Source organism: Juglans microcarpa x Juglans regia, chromosome 6D, assembly GCF_004785595.1.
Source record: "Juglans microcarpa x Juglans regia isolate MS1-56 chromosome 6D, Jm3101_v1.0, whole genome shotgun sequence".
Lineage (NCBI taxonomy): Eukaryota > Viridiplantae > Streptophyta > Magnoliopsida > Fagales > Juglandaceae > Juglans > Juglans microcarpa x Juglans regia.
The window spans coordinates 11473058-11497051 of record NC_054604.1 but is presented as its reverse complement, the minus strand read 5'-3'; positions in this window follow the sequence as shown (position 1 = coordinate 11497051).

The following is a 23994-nucleotide window of genomic DNA, read 5'->3' as shown; positions in this document are numbered from 1 at the left end:
ATTTATATCATGGCAACCAAGAACCCCCTTCAATGACTCAAACGGATTCTAATGTTGGTTTAACGATAAATGACACAAGTATAGTTGGTAGTTCGTAGCAAATACTCAGTCCACGAGTTGTGCGCGAAAAAGGCAGACTCTCATCTCTGAGGAGAGCATCCATGATGGAGCAAGACATGCGGAAAGTTAAAGCGAGGACGAAGAAAGCAAATGTAAAGGGAAAACGTAAAGAGGTTCGATATCTTTAATAAGGAATATTTGTCACATACATGTTTATTTGGGTTGATTTATTTATGCAAATATTGTGTTGATATAGAGTTTTTACTTGTCACTTGATTATTAACGAGATGGAGGAGATATGCTAGCCCAAAACACCTGTAGGAATTTATTTGGGCCATTTGAGATAGATCTTGCTGCTGAAAACATGCAGGTATACATATTTTTGTTACAAAATTGCTGCCTTACTTGGACAAGTATTTGCCACATACATGCGATATACTTATATTTACCATATTTTTGTTATTATCTATGTATCACTAGACTGTTCCAGTCAGCTCAGCTTTTGAAAGTAGTGGATTCCAAAATATGGTTGGGAGTCAAGAAAGTGTAATATTTCTAAACTTTTGATATTTTTAATAGTCATATTGATGTCACATTAATATTTGTTATTTATTATTTACAGATGCAACTTGGAGTGGATGGATCACAACCTTTGCAACCTGGGTTGGATGGATCATAATTGGTGTAATGATATGGTGGAATTTTAATTTTTACTTATATCGTTGAAACTTTATAACTTATGATTCAATTTTGTGGTATATGCATGAAAAGTATGTGCATGAAAAAAAAGATAATTAAAAGATATGACTTCTCATTAGATATGACTTCTAATTATTTGTGGGAAGAAAGCTTGTCAAGTGATATGTTTTGTAATTAGTTTTGGAAGAATTCTTGCAAGTTGTAGTTTTTGTAAAAATATTAGTGGGAAGAAAGAATGACACAAGTTGTAGTTGTAATTATTTTTGTGGGAATGAAAGCTTGGCAAGTTATAGTTTTTGTAGATACATTTTGTGGGAAGAAAGCCTTGCAAGTTGAAAATTATAATTTTTCTTTTTTCTTTTTTGTGGGAAGAAAGCTTGCAAGTTATTCTAATTGTTGTAATTATTTTTGTGGGAAGAAAGCATAACACAAGTTAAAAATTGTAATTTATTTTTGCGGGAAGAAAGATATGCAAGTTATAGATACATTTTGAGTTGTTGTGATGATGCACCAGTTTTGAGTGGGAAGTTTGAATAGCAAGAATTGCATATTCCTAGTGATGAATGGGCTCTTCAGTTTTGAGTTTGCAGTTTTGATTAGTAAGAATTGCATCATAATGACCAACCCGTTAGAGGCACCAGTGCAATGATATAAACGTGAGAAAAAAGATGAAAGCCACATATACTGCTACAAATATGTTTCTTTCTTTCTTTTAAAGACAACGTTTTCTTTTAACGAACTACAACAAATTATGAGACTATAAAGCCTTGACAACATGTCCTACCCTACTGCCTCGGGAGAGTAGCATTTTTCTTCTAATTTCTACACAGAATTCTGCAACGCTTCCAAGATATCATATTCAACCAAAATATTACAGTGTTTCACCAGAATCTAAATTATATCATCAACATCTGATATTGATGCACATAGAGCAAAAATATTATGTATCCAACTCAAGAAGCCCAGATTATAAGGACTCTGCATGCGGATGTGAGCATAAAGTCACTTGAAATAAGAACTATCAGCAAACAATGAAAGAAAACTATGAAGGAATTAAGCTTTTACATCAGTTTGCTAGGCTTCTAGAGCAAACTTATGACCATAATAATGCTTATTCAGTCACATAAGCGTTATAAGACTTTGTCATTTTTTATTTGGACAATAACAAGGCCTAAAAAATAGGTAGCAGCAAGGCCTCCTCCTTACTTCTATTTTGTCATTCACTATATGCAAGCCAAACACAAACCACAGGGTCGATTAAGGTCCCCTGACCAAGGATGCTTGATATCTTTCTTTCTTTTCTTTTTGTTCCCTAGACTCTATTTTTTATTTTATATAAAGCAAACAGACTATGTTGAGGGGGAGAGCCAATGCTTGTCCATTTCAAGCAGCATCACAAATGGAAGTTTGAATCCTCAATTACATATTTCGATCCCCTTAACACCTGTTCAGGGGCCTTGGCTATGCACTCTTGAAAAGAGGCCCAACTTTTCCTCTCATCATCACCCTGTTCACCAACAAAGGTACAAGCAAGTAAAGATTGACGAAGATATAAGCATGTAAAGACTAGAACCAAAACAACTAAACATAAGTTTAAACTACAATAGCACAAATAATAAATACCTCAAAAGTGTCCAATAACGACTTCATCGTTATTTTGCCCTTAGAGATCTATGAATTAGTACTGGCATTATCCTCAATCATTTCTGTGCTGAATTCACTTTCATTCTCAATTATATCTCAAATTCTAGACATAGAGTGTTGATTGCAACTGTTTGCAAAAGCATAACTTTTCAGATGTGGAATTCTAAAAGACTTACTTAGACATTGACTATAACTCTGATAATATAGTGCATGTTAATACTTAAATAAATATAATTCTCAGACTACACAGGAAAGTATCACGCGAACATTTAGAGGCCAGAATGTGACTAATGTTCTCTAACCAATTAACCTCTTTTATTTCATTACTATTCAAGATCAAGAAATCGCCATGTTCATGTCATCTAAGACTAAGACGTAACTCTTTTTTTTTTTTTTTAATATTCCAATAGAAACTATATCCCCCCCCCCCCCCCCCAACACACACACACACACACACAAACAAAATCTTATATATTTAAGTCTATTTCTAGTCAAACAATCATAGAAACCATAAATGAAGAAAAAAATAGAAAGAGGCCGCAGTGGTCCTAGCTGCACAATTAATTGGTTTATGTATTTGCACCCAGAGACCATAATTTCAACATAGGAATAGAAACCAGTGGTCCAAACTGGAACGTGAAATGTAGGCCATATGTGAAAGACTATCTATAACCTTCTAGGATCGTATATCATAGACAAACTAAGAGAATGACAATACCAGTTATACCAGACATAGTGTCGCTTCAAGTCCTATGCTAATATTTTCTTCCATCTATTTCTTCACGAGAATTGAGACTCTCTCTCTTGAATCAGATATTATAACCCAGATATATACAACATTAGATGTTCAATGCTGTAAGTCCTATATTATAATCTCTCATTAAATTAAACCTTAATATTTAATTTCACAATGAAAGGAAAAATCTCTGTGGACTGTTCACAACTCTCTCTTCTTTTTCCTTTTCATCTCCCTCCATAATGGGTAATCAAAGGTTTGAAGAAGAATCTTGGGTACTAGAAATCAGTCGAAAATAACATAAATTTCCATTTTGATTACAACAGAAACGAAAAAAAGATCTTCATGTTTCTTGGTAAAAGAAAGAAAATAGATATCTACCATACCTTCAAACCAAAGAATGAAAATACCATTCAGTAATACAAAGAGAAAGAACCTAAAAACCTTTAACAGTTTGTAGATAAAAAAAAATCACACATTTCGTGGATAAGAAAATCCTAAGAGGAAATTATAGAATGTTAATAGAAAATATACCCATTTAAATAGGACACCGGATTTGTGGTAGCAGACATCGGAAATGAAGCTGCGTGCCGGAAGTGGAGCTGCGTGCTAGAAATTTGAAATTTAGGGTTTTTCAGGATGAAGGGGAAGGAAAGTTAGGGTTTTTCGGGATGAATGGAAGGGGAAGGGGCTCTTCCCAAAAGATGAAGACGAAGGGAGGATGACGAAGGGATTGCTAACTTCGGTAGGAGACGTGGCTGAGGGAAGGAGGAATCGAAGGCTTCGTTCGTGTGGGTGGTCTCAGACTTTCAATCTTGACACTAAGGGAGGCTGTAAGTGTCGGCTTTGAGTGGAGGGACGTGGGCTTCGAGGGGACAAAGAAAGAGGATTCTCGTGAGGAGCAGAGAGGGAGGGAAGTCGGTTGGAAAGAAAAATCATAGAGGGAAACAAGTTTGGTCTGAAAATGAGGATGCGAGAAAGTTTGGGGGAACGAAGAACAATTCAAAACGGTGCATTTCATCATGTTGCCACATCAGCAGCCGCTTACACGGCGCTTACCTCGGGCGACTGAACCAAGCATTTTTCATTGGAGAATATTTCCCTATTATTGAGTCTATAATTTGTGCAATGTCGGATTGTTGTCTATGTTGTATATGAGAGAGAAAGATTTAGAGAGATCAAATTTTATAATCGAGAAATTTGAAATGGTTTATAAGGTGGTTTATTTGACGAAACAATATAAAAGTTGAAATAGTATATTTGAGTGGAGACTTGAATCGGTTTATATCTTTATATGTAAGAAAAGAAATAAAACTTAAAAGTTACAACAGTTCATAATAAAACATTACTTTTAAAATGATTGCCGCTTCATAAATGTAACACTTCAAGTTTAATTGGTAGAATGCTATATCGGAGTCATATCACTCTGCTTAAAATATAAAACAATATAAATGTTGAATTAATACTTTTGGGTGGAGTCTTGAATAGGTTTATATCTTTATATGTAAGAAAATAAATAAAACTTAAAAGTTACAATAGTTCATAATGAAATATTGTTTTTAAAAGATTTATCGCTTCATAAACATAACAATTCAAATTTAATGAGTAGAATGCCTACTTTTATAGGTAGAATGTCACGTCAGAATTATATGACTCTGTTTTTATATATAGTAATAGATTTTATTATTATTTTTTACTACTATTCACTATTATTTATTATTATTCAATATTTTATCTTTATTTTTTCATTACTATTCATTGAATATATGATATCACTTCACTACCCAAACTCAACCAAAAATATTTTTAATTCATCTCATCTTATCTAATCAATATAAATTTTTTTTAAAATTTTCACACAAAATACAATAATAATTTCAACTTTTTCAAATCTCGAAACAATAATAATATTAAAAAATAATATTCTAACAATATTTTATTCAACTTTCATCACAACTCGTCTCATCTAAACTACTCTCCAAACCTCCCCTAAATAGTTTTAAAAAGAAAAAAATTAGATTGTTTGAGTGTTATATATTAAAGTAATTTTTCATTTCAAATAAGTTAAAAAATACGTTAGAAAAAACATCATCCTCAAACGTGTTTTTTGAATAATCCGAAATGTAACTCGAATTTTAAAAAGACTGTCAATGAAAAAAATACTCATATGACTTTTAGATAATTACAACTTTTATTACAACTTTTAAATTTTTAAATATATGGTCATAATCTTTAAGAAAATCAAATAATTTTCATTTTTACTTTATAAAGCACTTTTTTAATTTGTTTCTAAACCAATATAACATATTTGAAAGTGTTTTAAACTTATATTTACCAAACAATAACTAATTTTTTGATAATAAAACTTATTACTTCAACTATAAGATATAAACCTCAATTGAGGGTGTAAAGAAAACAAAAAAATTGGTTGAACTGGACCGGTGGTTTCGATACGGTTTGTAATCGATTTGGTGCGGTATTGGTTCTTAAGAACTGAAACTGGTGTGATACCGATTTTCATATTTTGAAAACCGATTTAAACAGAAACCGAACCGGTATATATATATATATATATATATTTAATTTTATAATTTTATATAATTTTTTATATTATATTATATACTAAATTGCTAATTAATATAACATGAAATTCTAATTTTATTATTCAAGTCTATTAATCTTATAATATAAAATTAATATAACATCTTATGCATGTTAGACACTACTTATGCTAGTATAATTAGACATTAATAATACTATTTTAATCTTATTATTCAAGTTTATTAATCTCATTAATAAGTTAGCACTATTTATACTTTACTAGTATAATTGAACATTAATGAATTAGTAATTGTTAATAATAAATATTAAATTCTAAAAATTAAGTTTAGTATTGAAAAAATTATAATATTAAACTTATATAGTATTACATGTGTAAATGGTAAATCAGAAAACCGGATCAGACTAAACTGAAATTGGAAAAATCAAAAGTTTCAATTTCAGTGATGAGTTGATTCATATAGATTCTTAAATTTTCAGAATCAATGTATATCAGTTCAATTCCAAAATTTGTCCAAAAATGGACTACTTACACCTCTAACCGCAATATCAAACATGCACATAGAGTTATGATACCGAGGGTTTAACCAAATTAGGCTTTTGGATTAATTGTTGAATTTTAACAATTAGTATAAGAGAGTCCAATTACACCCCTAACCGCAATCTCAAACATGCACGTAGAGTTATGATACTGAGAGTTTAACCAAATTAGGTTTTTGGATTAATGGTTGAATTAACAATTAGTATAATAGTAGAGATCACGTCACGAGTTTAAGTCGGGGTGACTTATAGATTTGATTATAATGCCTTAATACTATGTATGAGTATGATGTTAGGTTATTAAATACTGATAGATAGGTGAAGCAACCAAAAGAAAAAGCGGCTACAACTGAAATGGTATGATCACGATGATTAAAGATTTTTGAATTAATAGTTGGATCTTTAACATAAAGAATAGGATGGAGGCGCATAATAGAGGAAGTCCTAGAACCCTTGTTTCCTACTATTTTTAAAAAAATAAAAATAAAATTGAGGGCCCAAGCATAGGGTTTTAAGTGTGTGCTTCTAACGGGTCGGGTCATTACAAGAAGTCTTCATCGACTAGAACATCTTGCTCCATACTCTTTGTTGGAATGGATGCAAAGTTTAACATGTATTTATTGTGAACTAGCATAGATTTTATAGTCTTTTGATCATAATGAGACAGGCCAAAAAATATTAATGCATGAGGAAGCCCATTCTCTCTCCCAAATATAATAGAATCTACCCATGGATTCTATCATTTTGCTTGTTAGGGTGAGAGAGAAGTTTTTCATCTCTCTCAAAATCACTATTGCCAAGAACTATCATAAACTGCACAATGGAGATGAGTTCTTCAAGTCATAAATGTAATTTCTCAATCTTTTTACTTGCACAACTACATATGAAATGAGATAATTTGAATTGAGATTTTCTAACAATTGGTATCATAACAGCTCATATTTTGTTTATAGTTGTGTTGTTTCCGTGTTCAATGGAAGTTTTTCTTTTTTCTTTTTTTGGTTTCATAGTTTGATCTATTCCTTTCACTGATTTGCACCAATCTTAATGAATATGGGATATGGGAAAGATTAAAGTTTTACTTTCGGCGCACGACAAGATGGAGGTGGATTTTTGCTTTTCTCTCCTTCCAACCTCCGTTAATGGTAGAACCTCAACCGCCATTGGTAGCCGAAAATATGTTGGTCGACATCTTCTTATTGGGGAGTACCAATCTGCTCCCACATAGCACTAGCATAATAATAACAATGGCTAATGACATTTTGTGATGAAATTTCAGGTAAGGAAAAGGTTTTCTCGGATCAGAATTTGGGTTTGGGTCATCTAGCTGGGTAGGGTCAACTAGTTGGGTAGGGTTTTTAAATCAAATTTGAAAGGCGTGGAGATGCTTGAAGAATGAGATGAGATGAGAATTTTATGAATAGTAGTAAGATGATTTATAAATAGTAGTAAAATAGTTTGTAAATAGTAGTAAGATAGTTTGAGTTAAGTATTTATTGGGTTTTAAGAAAGGAGAGAGAAAAAATTGAATAAAAAATATTATAAAGTTTAGAAATTGTTAGAATATAATATTTTAATAATATTTTTATTTTGAGATTTGAAAAGTTGATTTGTTTTTTATTTTTTATTTAAAAATTTAGAAAAGTTGTAATGATTAATTTGAAAGTATTTGTATTTGAATGTTATTTGGGAAGAAAATTAGATGGGATGAGATGAGACAAGATTTGATAGAATAAGATGAAACATGTTTCCAAACATCCAAAAAATTGTGGGCTTGCATAGAGGGCTATTAGATAAATCAAGTTAGACTTAGATTTTCCTTTATCTAATTCGACCAACCCCAAAGATGTTCTCCATTTTGTTAACATTTTATTTTTTGAATGAGCCTATCAATATTGTAATAGCCCGCTAAAAATTCATTGGTGGAATTTCCATAGGTTTTAGGAATCTCGTGAAAATACCGTAAGTTTTCACGAATCGACTAATCGCGTAGGTTTTAATTTGTTAGAACAGCCAGAGTTATCACTCACTATGGTGTCAAAAGTGCCATTTTTATTTATTTGATATATTTAGAAGTGTCAGATTGAGTTATGATCTATGCCATTAGAGTTAGTTGATTATTTATGATGGCGCAATAATCTCATTTTCAGTTTTCGGACGAAATGCTTGTTTGAAAACGCGTTTTGCTTATTTCGAGGCACTTCAGCATTTAATTTCAATAAAAAAATTACACAATTAGGCTTGTATGAATATTTAAGATTTTACAGTGCAAAGTTTATGTTTTACTTTCTCGAAGTGAATAGTAACCTTTATAGTAGCATCTAGTGTAACAATGTTTTCAAAAATATAGTGTAGAATATCCAAAGTACGTTAGAGATGTTTTATTTGGACACTTGGTAGGATCTTAGCCACACTTGGTGAATAGTATTGGACACATGGGACAAAGAGGAACCATGAGTTGGATTATGAAGGAATCAAAGTGTGAGATCATGTCACCTAACCGAAACCCTATTCTTTTTTCATCTGATCAACCAATTTGTGCCAGACCAAAGAGGGTTTCAACCCTAGTGAAACCCTAATGGTTGAAATCCAATTGATATCCCAAAAGTTTGGCTAAAAACTGAAACCATAAACGGTTTCCCCAAACCCTAAAGTTGGCCTCCAAACCCAATTTGATCCCATTTCTAGTATTGTGTTTAATCACCTAATTAAATCACTTGCACATGCTATTAATTCCTCAAATTCATGTTATGACATCTTTATCCAGCCCTTTAAACTTTTAAATTTTGATTGGGTAAAAAAAAATTAGATTTGGGCTTGATAGCATCTCAAACTCTAACCAAATCCCCTTTAAACCCTAAATTGAAGCCCACTTGGTTGAAGTCAACCAATGCTCACGAATTTGGTCACCTTGGCAAAACTTCTTGAAGAAGCTTCCCCCCTACATGGTACGCCATCCACTACCCTTGGCTGCACCCAAAAGTACCTTGATGGGAGAGGGGAAATCCACCTCATCACCCCCATACCTCATGGCAGCAGTAGGCAGTCCTTGCCCCTCACAAATTTTAACTTTATCTTACATATGCACCTCCAATCAAAGGCCATTCTAGCCAATACCTCCCCCTCCAGAAGTCTAAAGTCGTGCAAGATACACTGAACTTCATTTTATCATTTCTTCACCCCGTTCTTAGAGAGAAACCCAAAAGAGCTCTCTCAGGTAGTTTTCTGAGTCATTTTGCATGGTACTTTTCAACTCTTTATAAGTAATTTCTCGTAATGATTCTTTCATAAAAGTTGTTCATCTTTGAATTTAGTTTCTTTGGATATCTTATTTTTTTTTCTTTATGTAATCATTTGATTAGTCAAAAGTCATTTTAATCATATAAAGGTCATTCTGGGAGTTAAACTGGAGAGTGTGTCATATTTTGAAAATTTTAACCAAGCTAATGGACATATCTTGTTCCAAAACTTTTATGGAGTGTTGTTAACATGTGTTTATGAATTCTCATTGAAGATTTGTTGCATGAATAAAGGTTTTGATGAAAGATTTTCTTAGATATAGTAACTTCAAAACTGGAAGTGGAAAAACAGTTTCTATTCTAAGAAAGTTTGAATATTTCGTAGTTTAATCTTACTCCAATGGCTTTGATATTTTTATTTAATGATCCTAAGCCTCTTATATGCATGTTAGGATATTTTTTTGAAGATATTTAGAATTAGTTTTAAAGATATGATTTTTCTACGCTAAAGGATTTTGGTTAGACCTAAGATTTGACGCTTTTGGGTTAAATCCATGTTTTATTAATTGTTAGCATGTAATCTTAAGTTTGACGGTTGAATATTTTTTAGGACACATTTTTAAACCATGTGATGTTTTAGTTTGAACATCTCATCTTTTAAGCCATGGATCAATAGATTGATCAAATTTAGTTAAGGAAAAGTTTCTTTTTTTGGACTAAGTGTAGAACCAAAAACTCTTTATGTTGTTTTGTATTTTTGGTGACTTTTGTTTGATGATTTAAAACATGGTTAATCTTAGGATGATGTTATGAATATGTTAGATGTAAGATTTAGTTTTTTCAGAATCCTTGGAGATGTTTTGAATAAGGTCAAAACTTGGGTTTCAAGGGCTTGTTTTTGGTTAAAAAGTTTGGATCTTTTTACTAAAATTTTGGTGGTGACGATTAGCATTTATTTTAATGGATGCTTAATATGTTTTTAAACTTAAGATAGGAAGATCTTTGTTGTAAAATTTTGGGTTAATCATAAATTTTGAATTTAAAAGAATTGCAACAAAAATCAGGGGAAATAGCCTATGTAAGTTTCGGCCCCTATAGAGTTTCCATAGTTGTGTTTTGCTTTAAATTTATCTAAGTTAACATTTGAGTTTAGGACAAAATTTACATTCCATGATTTTTGGAGTTAAGATGCAAAATCCTTAAATTAAGAATAAAATGGTCATTTTTTCACATGTAGAGGGTAAAATGGTCATTTTACTCTAAATTATATCTTTTTCACGTTTCTAATTGTTAGTGATTAAGTTCTAACTTTTAAAAATCACTACTTTCAATTCCTCATGATCGCCCTTGAATTTTTTCTTAGAAACACGAAGACTGAGGTAAGTTAGCTCTTAACTTACTATCAGTTTACTGTGTATGTATGATGGGTAAGGGAACTACAGTTATGTTCGTATGTTATCTAATATATCATGTCATGCCACGTCATTACATGTTCATTTGTCACACATGATGTATACTGTCACGAATTACTTATTTGTTACACCATATATTCTGTCACACATTCCTATCTGTTGCAAGTATGTCATGTCAAGTATTTCATCTATTACATGTATGTCACGTCACTTAATATTCATTGTTACACGTTATGCCATGTTACAAAATATTATCTATTATATATTATGTCGTGTTATAAAATATTGTCTGTTACATATTATGTCATGCTACAAAATATTTTCTTTCAAGTATGTCATGTCTGTCGTCTTACTTTCATGTCATGTTACACTACGTCATGACTTTTGTCCTTTCATATTCATGTCACGTTTCGTCTCAAATACAGTTTGTATATTTGGGATCAGTCATGTCAAATTATTCATGTCAATCACGACCTTAAGTGCTAGGATGGGGTAATATCCTAGTAGAACTCTTTTGTTCACGCTGTAGTGTTTAAATATGTGTGACATTTCTTAAGTTAATGAAATACTGTCAACAGGTTGTGAATGAGGCTTAACTTGCTGGTCACCGTAGTGCGCTAAACCCTAACACCGATGGAACCATATTTTATTTTACTTGCGTCCGTAGCAATTGTGGCACAAACAATTCATGGGGCTACAACAACTGTGAAGTACGTATTAACGCATTCATAGATGGTGTAGATACTTGTGTTGTAATGCAGAATCTGCAGGGACACACTTAACTCAAGGGGACCCATGTAGCACCCATATGATCACTTTATTAATTAAGTCTATTGAATAAAATTTCAAGTTCATGTATTTCATGTTCAAGTCATGCCTTATGTTACGTCATGTTTCAATTCACGTCATTTCTAAGTCAGTTTACGTTCAGGTCATGTCAAGTCAAATCTTAGTTTAAGTCCAGTTCAGTTTAAGTAAGTCAAGTTCAGTTCAGTTTTAGTTCAAGTTATGTTAGCTTATGCCATGTTATGCCAAGTCACGCTATGCGTATTATTTCATGCTATGTTATGTCAATGTATGTTATGTTTATTATTGACTTTAATTATGCATTCATGAATTTATTGACATGTATGCATCATTAACTTGTGTATAAGTTTCTTGTTAACTTGTTGAGATTTGTAATCAAATCTCACTGTGATAGTCCTAACTACGATCCCCTAAAATGGTAGATCTTGTTACAGGACCCGAAGGAGAATCGGGATTCGACCAACTAGACACGGTTGACTGAGCGACGGTACCATGTCAATGTTAATATAGTAGTTAACTTAAATTACTACTTGTACTATGGAGTTGCATCTCTAGTACTCTTTTGATTATAGCCATTTTGGACTTGCGTTATGATCTCAGTTGTTTAGTATGTTCTTTTGTATGAAGTATGTTTTAAGTATTTGGGATATTCTCAGTTTGGTGCATAGTATTGCTAAAAAAAAAAAAATTATCCACTGCGAATATTGCATTATGCTAGATGCAAGTTAGGAACATTACATCTTTAATTGTCATTAATGGGGGCAGATAACCTTGTGTTGCATGTCCAGACGCTTCAGATGTATGTCAATCCCAAGCAGAATTTGGGGATGTCACAAATATGACCTATTAGTAGAAAATTATATTAGAACCATAGAATGAGGATCGCACATGGATACGTTCCTACATCCCCAATTAGGAGTGGGTTTTCTGTTTAGATTTGGATCTAGTTCGAACCCAACTTGATAGTATAATTATAGTTTTTTATTTTTTATTTAAATAATAAAAAAGTCCAAAATATTTTATTTTATTGTTATTTTTATTTTAATATATATATAGTCTTATATTTTTAATTATAGAATAATATAGACTTACTTGCAATGTTGTATATATTTGCATGCATTTTCTTTTAGACTTGTGTATTGTTTATATATATGTATATGTGCGTGTATATATATATATATATATATATATATATATATATATCTATATTGTGATTATTGTACATATGCCCAAGCACGCGAGTGCACGCGCACACATACACATATATTTAGGTGCATTATAAACAATGAATGATAGATAAAATCAACGATTTTAATTGGTTAAGTACTCCCCTGTCATGAAACAAATGACAATAAATAATTGGTTTTGTTATTGATTATAATTGGATATTAATAGAGGAAAAGAAAACTTGTACATTCTAAGATCCATACAAATAATTATTTCATCCTGTCAGTGAATAATTATTTGGTAGGATGCTTAGAACAATATAGAAAACTATTAAATACCTTGCACTTGGTGACTCATTCATATCCTGTCGATAAATAGGTCATCTTAAGATAATGATATGTGTAAAAATTCATTTTGTGTTTTGAATCTAGCATATGTTTAAGATGAAAATCTTATTTTGGTTATGAGGATATTTATAGGTGTATATTTCTTATGTACGCATAATAATTTGTTGTTATCCTAAGCTTTTGGCTATCCTGCTATGTCTTTACAATTATTTGCCATCAAAACGATAACTAGAACTAAATATGGAGATTGGTACGAGTTTCTTACTATTAATTTAGTTATCATGGACTTGGATTTAGCTTTGAGGATGGATGCACCTACTCAATTCATTGTGAAAAGTTTTGCTGAGAAGAAATCTTTGTATGAGCATTGGGAACATTCTAATTGAAATTGCCTTATGATCATGAGATACACCATTGATAAATCTACAAATCTATTAGACAAAGTATAGCCCCATTGAAAATGCAAAAGATTTTTTATAAACTATTGGGGAGAAATTCACCAAGTTTGATATGGCAGAAAATAGGACCTACATGAAGTTGCCTACTACTATGACTTATGATGAGTGTGGTGGAGTTTGAGAGCACGTTATGAAGCTCACTCATTTGTTTAATAAATAGAAAAAAAAATGAAGGTTGAGTTGGTAGACAGTTTTTTTGTGTGAAAAGTGCTTGAATCTTTACCATCTTAATTTAATGAAATCAACACTATGTATAATGCTCAGAAGGAAGAATAGAGCTTGAGTGATATAATTGCTATTGTCACTTAAGAGGAAGACATGATGAAGAAGGGAAAGTCTCAAGTTGCTCTCATGGTGTCGTGAGATGGTAGAAACTCAAAGAAGTTCTCATAGGGCAGTTCGAACAAGAAGTTATTCTAGGTGGGAAATTTTGAAAAGTTTTCTTAGAAGAATACTCTACTTGGGCCTAAGGTAGAAACCTTCAAAATAAAGTGCAACTTTTGTAATTTGTTTGGGCATAAGAAGGAAAATTGCAAAAGGTTTATGAAATAACTAAATAAGAAAGATACAACTTTTATATAGTGTACTTTGAGTCTAATCTAGTTGATAAGCTTTTTGATACTTTGTGATTAGATACTAGTACAGCTATTCACATTACAAATCCTTTGTAGGACTTGAGCAATAATAGAAAGTCGAGTGAGAGAGAACTATTGGCGAACATGGGTAATATAGTACAAGTTAAAGCTGAACACATTGGTGCAATTATCCTTTTTGGACATCTAATTATACTTTGAAATTGGTAGACATTGATTATATACCTTCCATTACGAGAAATCTTGTATCTGTATCTATTTTGGTCAAATGTGGATACATTTTTTCTTTTGGAATTGGAAATGTTACTATATATTATGATTATGTTGTGGTTGGTTCTAGTATGCTATTTGATGAATTGTATAGAATTTATTTATTTCATACTTTAACTCATTGCACTTCTAATGCTCCTGTTGCAAATGTTGTAATTAGTTCTAATCATGGTAAAATCAATGAAAAGTCTTCGATGTTGTGGCATAAATGATTGGGCCACATCTCTAGACATAGAATGGAACAATTAATTAAAGATAGAATTCTTGTTGAACTGATTTTTTCTAATTTTGAAACTTGTGTTGACTATAGTAAAGGGAAGGTTACTACCAAAAAAAAAAAAGAGAGAAGTTTTATAGAAGTAAATGTGTTTTAAGCGTAATATATATTGACATATGTGGTCATATTACTCTTGCTACTTGAGAAAATTACATTGATGATTATTCACATTGGAAGCCTTCAAGATTTTTAAAGCAGTTGTGAAACTTCAGAAAAATGAGAAAATCAAAGCAATGAGAGCAGATAAGGGTAATGAATATTATGGGAGATATGACGAGACTAGGCAAAATCCACGACCATTCGCAAGATACCTTCAAGCATGTTGCATTGAAGCTCAATATACAATGCATGGGTCTCCTGAACAAAATGTTGTTGCTGAAACACGAAACCACACCTTTATGAACATGGTTCAATGTATGCTTAGTCACTCATCTTTGCTTGAATTTGTGTTGGATGAAATGTTGAAGACTGCAACATAAATCTTAAACTAGGTACCAAGGAAATCAGTTCCTAAAACGCCCTATGAGCTATGGTCGAGAAAGTAAGGCATTATAATCCAAAATTGAAGAAGCTTGATGTTAAGACTATTATTGGATATTTTATTGGTTATTGTACTGGTTCAAGAGGCTCAAGATTCTATTGACCTTCCTATACTTCTATAATCATTGAGTATGATTGTGCCATCTTTTAAATCGATAGTGGGAGTCCTGTGCTGCAAGAAAACACATTCAGGAAAGAAGGTGTTGTCATACTGGTACAAGTTATTTCACTATCATTTATTATACCACTATTAGTGGAGCATTCTATTCTCAATAGTCAATAATACATTGAAATTGGGCTTGACGTTGGTGAGGAAGCAACTGATGATTTTCATTTAAGGAGATAACATAGGACTCATAAATCGACAATTTCATACAATTATATAGTCTACTTGCAGGAACATAAGTTTAGAGTCAGAGTATTTCTCGATCTAACATATTTTGAAGAGGCTATTGGTAGTTCTCAATCTTTGTATTGGCTGGATTCCGTGAATGATAAGATGAGTCCATATGTTAAAATAATGTGTGAGATTTGGCTGAATTACCAAATGATTGCAAGGCAATAGATTGAAAATATGTTTTCAAAATCATAAGTGATTCCAAAGATCAGGTAGAGAGGTATAAGGCAAGATTTGTGGCAAACAGGTTCAACCAAAAAGAAGGTATTGATTGTAAAGACACATTCTCTCTTGTTTCTACCAAGAATTCGTTTCGTATTATCATGACATTAGTAGTTCACAATGGTACTTAAATTTTGCCTAGATTGTCATCTCTTATGATTTTAAAGAGAATGTTGATGACCAATATATATTTAAAGGTATGTGGGAGTAAAATATATATTTTTTCGTATTATTGTATGTAGATGATATATTACTTGCAACAATTGACACGGAGCTCTTGTTTGAGACAAAACATATGTTGTCTTCTTATTTTGACATGAAGAATCTTGGTTAAGTCTCTTATGTACAATGTATACAGATTGTTTATAAGAGATCTAGGGGAGGTAATATGAAACAGAACTCATGAATCCAACAAGAACACGCCACGAAATTAGCGGATTTGGATTTGATGTTAATGGGTTTGGGTAAAAATTGATTGACCCGTTAAGACAAGATTTATAAACGGGTCAATAAAGGGTACCCAAAACTAACCCGTTTTGACCTGTTTAGATTTTATTTCAAAATTACAAATTTATTATTATTGAATTGTAATATTGGTATTTCTGAGAATACTTATATTTTTATTGTTAGAATTGTAATTCTAAAACTATGCTCATATTTGTTTATGTTAATAATATTGGTTTTATTATATGTTAAAATTTGAAAAATATTGTTATTTGTTTTTAGTAGGAAGTCTATTTTTTAAAGATATTGTGGCTACTAATAAATATAGATTTTAACTTTTATGTGAAATTATGTTAATTAGGTCAAATGAGTTATGTATGTTAGTTCAATGAGTTGTGTCATGTTGACCTATTTCTAATTAATTATTAAATAGGTCAAAATGGGTGACACGACACGACCCGACCCGACCCGACCCGTTATCTAAATGAGTTGGATTAGGGTTTGAAAGTTTGATACATTTAGCTTAACGGGTCACGTTTAGGTTGACATATATAGTCAAATGTTCATGACTTGACACGACTCAAAAACACGAACTGTCAACCCTCGAGAGATCCCGTGGCACTTTTAGATTATCTTAAAATACCTATATTGATCGTGTTTTGAATGAGTTTAATATGCAGGATTGTTCTCCAGGAAAAGAACCTATTGTAAAAAGTGATAGATTGTCTAAATTTCAATACCCTCAAAATGATAGTGAGAACTCGGATGTAAGGTATTCCATATGCATATGTTGTTGGCAACTTCACGTATGCATGTGTACACGTCCTAATATCGCTTATGTTATTGGTGTACTTGGGAAATACTAGAGTAATCTTGAGTTGAGTAATTGGAAAGTTGCTTCTGAAAAAGTATTGATTTACATATAGAGCACTAAATATTCTGTGCTTACATATCAACAATCCGACAATGTAGATGTGGTTGGATATTTCGATGCCAATTATACAGGTTGTCAAAAAGACAGAAGATCAACTTCGAGTTATGTATTCATGATGACAGGAGGTGCTATTTCTTGAAAAAACGTCAAATAGACACTTGCAACTTCCTCAATTATGGAAGTAAAGTATGTTGCTTGTTAAGAGACTACATGTCAGGCTATACAGTTGTGAGACTTTATCTCGAGATTGGGTATTGTGAATACTATTATGAGATCGCTAAAGATATTTTATGATAATTCTGCAATCGTTTTCTTTTTCTTGAAATACTAGGAGTTATTCACGCTCCAAGCATATTGACATTAAATATTTATTTATTGGAGAGAAAGTAGCTGAGTGTCATATTTGTGTCGAGCACATATCCACATAATACATGTCGGCTAATCCATTGACAAAAAAATTGGCCCTAAAAATATTTTAGGAGTATGTGACTAAGATGAGCTTGTTTGAATCGCCTATTGTATTTAGTTAGTGAGAGTTCTATATGTATGTGCATATTGAGAATTTGGATTATCTTGCCATGTGTTATTGTGTGCACATTTCTTATGGAATTATCATAGTTGTAACAAAAGACATTCAAATTTAGTTTTAATGCACTTCTTATGAAATTTAGTGTTAACTACTACTTCATTAATTCATCCATTATACTTGCATCTTACTCATTTAAGTCATTTGATTGTGAGTACTTGTTACACGTTATACATTCTCTTGATGTATGGTTAGCATAATTGAATATTTGCAAGTACATTTTGGGCTTGTTATATTTTGGATATGCTTGGTTGCTTTTCTCTATGATTGAATGATTTGTGATTGAATGATTTATGGTATTTATGTAGGAGGTTGTTGTATTTATTGTGGACTATCATTAGTCTTATATTAGTCTTGGACTCATAATGAGATAGGCCTAAAGGCTTAACACATGAGGAAGCTACTTCTCTCACCCAAATATAATATAATTAGCCCATTAGATTTTATCATCTTGATTGGTAAGGTTAGAGAAAAAGTTTTTCCACTCTCTCCTAATCACCATTGCCAATAGCTACTTTAGAGTGCACAATGGAGATGTATTTTTCAAGTCATGGAAGTAATTTCTAGACCATTTTATTTTCACATGTTGTGGATCAAATGAGATAGTTTGAGTTGAGATCTTTTAACACAACAGTCTTGTATCCCAAAATTACTTTCATAAAAAAGAAGTCATAATCGTCGATGGCTTCCTTGTCGATGTTCAGATTAATTGATAAAGAGGCCTTCGAGGAACCGATCCTCTCATATTAGGGTGAGTATAAACAACAGGAAATGATACGGCAAAGATGACCAGAAGCATGTTGCGCCTATGACATGATTGAAGAAGCAATGTAAATATAGTGAGTGGATTTCACTATAATTAATATTGTGTTCTGTATTGTCAACAACAACATTAATGTTATAGGGATTACCAGGTTGTCTATCTTTTTCTTAAATACATTGTAGGAATTATTTGAGTTTCAGAGTTATAGAAGTTTTTAATTATAATAAGATCAAATTGTTCTTCATTCGAGGTTTTGCCTTTTTTTTTTAAAAAAAAAAACATTTGAAATAGAAAAAATGGGTGCATGGATCAAGGCAATTAAAATATAAAATTTGGGTCTAAAGGTCGAGTAGGGACCAAGTGAGTGAAAATACTTCCAACAAAATCATTAGTAGTGGCCCATTTGGTAATGTTATATGCAACAAAACTGATATTTCTATGGACCTTTTTTACTCTCCTTGAGTTCTATCACTAAGCATCTAGGTTACGTCTTTAATTATGGGGAAGACTTTTCAATCCATGCGAGATGCTCACTTTGGATTTTCATGATGATATTTAGTGAGTCACATTCCTGGAACAGTCTGTCCATTCCAAGTCTCTTTGCTTTGTTAATTATCAAAATAACAACTTTGTCTTTGCTCATACTTGGTTCACTTAAGCAACTTCCTGTAATCCACGCCTAAAATGAGTTTCTTGTCCTCATGACATGCAATTGCTAGCAATAACTGCAAACAACAACAACAACAACAACAACAATAACAACAACAATAATAATAATTAGACTCAAAGTTAAGTTTAAAGTGGTCTCATAGAGTTGGTGCCCCTTTGTATATGTTCATCTTGTAGCCAAACTTCTCTATGATCTCTATAGGCTTTTTTTCATTGTGTTGATCTAAGACATCCTACTTGGCCTTTCACATTTTTCCTCAAGAGCCACACCATATCCGTAGTGATAACTCGAAGCAATAATAATTATTAGATTCATTGCAATGCAAACTAAGTAGATTGGTAAGATTTAGAATGATCATGATCCATTCCATGACAGGGTTTGTAGCAAACATTTGAATGTTTATTGGTTACTGTGACTCTCTCCAGAACACTTGTGTGTAAAGTGATGTTCCAAGAATACGCGTTCAAGCATCTCTAAGTTGAGTTACAGAGGGGGTAGAGTACTGTCTCTTCTTCCCATATATGTATGAATCTTGCCAATGAAATTTTGATCAAGGGAGCAACCTAACTAATCTTCCAATTAAGTAATCTCAGTCTCTCGTGAAGGTGAGCTGGCCATATAGTTGTCCACTCCTTGGAGTCAAGTGGGTTATGATTCTAGAAATGATTCATTTAATCTAAGTGATATGATTCTAAAGGCTTTACTGTTTTTAGACATCCACTTTAGTCAATGTTCATTAAGGACCTAAGGGAAGTGGAGTCTTGAGAATAGTGTTGCAATTCATTATTGAAGAGATGCTTAATTTTTGACTCATTCCATCTTATCAGGAAGGTTAATATATAGTCCACTACTCTTTTAGTGTGCCCTTGTGTAGTATCTTTCGATGTAGGTCGAGGTTCAAGCTCTATAGGCACAAGATCCAAGGATCTTACCATGCTTTCCCTAAATCCTATATGTTATACTATATCATACGCCTTTACTAATAAGATCACTACATTCTACTATATTTTTCCATACCCATAAGATATGATCTTTCTTGTATCCCTATATGAGTTTGTCCTTAGATATTGTATTTAAGGGTTTGTACCAAATGAGATTAGGACCATCAAGAACTTTCCACCCGATTCTCACCATGTTGGCTATGTTTACATCATACATTCTTCGTAGTCCAAGCCCTTCTACCACTTTTGAATGACAAATAGTGTCCAAATATTTGGTGGCGAAGTTCATTTTTTTGGTAAAACCCAACAAAAAATTTTAAATATGGAATTAAGGAGGCAGGTCTTTAGGAGAAGGAACGTATTCGTGCTGTAGAATGTAGAGCCATAACAACAATCCTAATAAGAGTATGTTTCTTGCCTGAGATAAGGCTTTGATTTTCCATCTTGCTAATCAATTTTGAGTTATCTCTACTATATTTGTAAATGTTTCTTTTTTTTAATCTACCTATGAAAAATGAGAAACCTAAATAATTTGCCTTACTCAAAGTCTTTTTCCCACTTAAAATGGATGATATTGCTTGGCAGGTTAGAGGTCTGATGTTATTGCTAAGATGTAAAATGGATTCTAATGCATTTACTTCGTATCCAAACCAATTATTATAGGCATACGTGCACTATGAATTTTGATGTAATAATTTATTATTCAAAACCAATTAGACCTCAGAGCTGTCCATTGCACTCTTCCTTAAGGAGTAACTTTGGCAATACTTATAAACCAATTATGAAAAGAAAGGGTGACAATGAGTGCCTTGTCTTAGTCCTCTTGAATGATTAATACACTCAAATAGACCACTACCATTAATACATGGGAGTTGCGATGCTTTGCTTAATCCAATTAATCCATAGGTTCTTAGTTCCAATTTTTTACGCATATTCAAATTGAATGTTCATTTCATTCTATCTTAAGCATTTTCCACATTCTCTTTAATTGTCATGAGTTTGCCTTTTTCTCTTGTTTTGCTTCATTGCATAGAATAATTTGTATAAGATGGAATTGTCTTACATGTGTCTCCCATGTATAAGGGCCTATTGACTTAGAGAGACTAGTTTATGGATAACTAGTTTTAGTCTGTTGACAAGGATCTTGAAGATAGATTTATAAATAATATTATAGAGACATAGGACAATAATTTTCGACTCATTCCATCTTATTAGAGAGGTTAATATATAGTTCACTACTCTTTCAGTATGCCCTTTTGTGGCATCTTTAGATGTAAGTCGAGGTTCAAAGCTCTATAGGCATGAGATCCAAGGATCTTACCATGCTTTCCCTAATCCCATTTGTTATGCTATAGCATACGCCTTTACTAATAAGATCACTACATTCTACTATGTTTTTCCATACCCATAAGATAGTTGTGATCTTCCTTGTATCCTGGTATGGGTTTCTCCATAGATATTGTACTTTAGTGTAATGCCCGTACTTGTGGTGGGACTTTTTATAAAATATTTTTATAAAGGACAATGGGAATTACTGTTCAATTTAAAACTTTTTACTTGCATACCCAGGGTGCAAGACTCTACTTTTATGACATAAAAATGTGCTTTAGAATAAAAGAGGTTTACATCGGAAAACATTAATCTTACAATAAGAGGGTCCCTCGTACGATTAAAACTTGTGCCTAGACTTCCGTGCTCTTCCCATGGGCCGTATCCGTCCTTTTCACTCAGTTCCTGTGAAGGGGAGGGACATGCATAAAAACTAAAATGAGTCGATGACTCGTAAGTATTATTTCATACAATTAAAATATAACAACATAAGTTTTCATTCATGCATTCATCATTCGTACATACTATACGTACATGCATGCGTGCATACGTGCGTTCATTGAAAACATCACTGGACGAGATTTTCCTTTCAAAATAGACTTTCTTTTGTAAAACGTTTCCCCCGTTAGTGCCTTCATTTCTACAAGAATGCGGTGCATTCTTGCATATGTGTGTTCATTCGAAAATATCACTAGACGAGATTTTCCTTTGAAAAGGGGCTTTCTCTTCGTAAAACGTTTCCCCCGTTAGTGCCTTCATTTCTTAAAAGTTCGTGTGTTCGTGCATTATGTGCATACATGCATATATACATACATATATTCTTCTTATCACTTTCATAGGCCAGTACACACTGTTACGCCCCGCGTGTTGGGGTTAACGGTCTTCCTTTGGACCCGGATTCTGCCCGTGGCCACTGGTTGGGAATCCCTTTCATAGGGGGCAGTACTGGGTGCACTTCCAATACTATTGACCCGGCATTGCAATCTGCCCATTCATTGGTACCCTTTCATTCATTCATGTGGTCGTTACGTGTCTTCATACATTTCATGCTTTCATCTCTTTTCTTTGCTTTTCATTCGTTCATGCCAGCTCTAAAGAGCTGGAGCTTTCATTCAGTTTTTTCTTTTCATTTAAGATTCAGTTCATGAGAAAACATTCATTTTCGTGAGAAAACATTTCTTTTCATGAGAAAACATCGTTAACAGTCCGTTCGTGGAAAACGTCATTTTAAAACATACATGAGCTTAGACGTCGGCTTTCGTGGCATCCATAAGCGTCACCTTAAACGTTGTCTCTCACGGCATCCACGAGCATCACCTAATGGCGCGCGTGAAAGTGTCGGTCCGTAGGAGCCATAAAAGCGTCCGTTTTCATGCCTTTCGTGCAGTTTGTGGATTTTCTTAGAAAATACATACCATAGATACATCGTATAATCATCCATTCACATGCGCACAATCAATACTTTCGTTACGTAAAAAGGGGCTACCAAGGAGGGTCGTACATACGTATACCATTGAATAATTAGCATTTTCTTTCGTAAAACGTCTTTTGTGTCTTTTCGTAAGGCATCATGAGGAAAAACATTTCTTTTCGTTTCTTTACATTTTAAGAATAATCTAGAAGAGTATGAACGTAACACTTACCTGGACTCCATGCTACTTGCATATCATGCAGTCCATTCATGTGCGTGTCAGATGGCAACCTACATGCATACACATAACCTTAACGTCATTCTCTATCTCATGCATAATCAACTTAAACTAGAAATAAAGCTACACGTCACTTGGAACACTCTTATTTTATCTCGTGCACTTACATGCCATTCACTATGCTAACCCTTCAGAATCTACTTACGGTCACTATCTCTTCCAAACTCAACGTTCTATTTCGACTGCTCATTCACTAAGGTGAACCCATGATTCACCTTAGGATTAAGACACTAAGACATTAGTCTTACTCTTCTTACTAACCTCCTTCGACGAATGATTCCGACCGATGGAATCACGCATCCCAATCCTAACAATACATTCGTCACTACCTTCATGCACCTTAGCCACACTAAATCATCATTCTCATCCATACAAGTCACATGGCTTTAAGCCGACTCTGAGGCTTAAGCATTGTATAACTGTACTCAGGACAGATTACCCATTACATATGGTGGATCCGTCCAGCACATGTATCTAACCAGATTACACATGTACCTTACCCCCTTATCACCTAAGATCAACATATGACACGTTGATCACCTGCTCGGAGGGACAAGGGTCATACTCCGATACCAACCTTCTCTTAACCTGGCTAGCATGACTCTTCATGCTATCCGTCCCTTTTTGACAGTTCATCCTAACACTTAACAT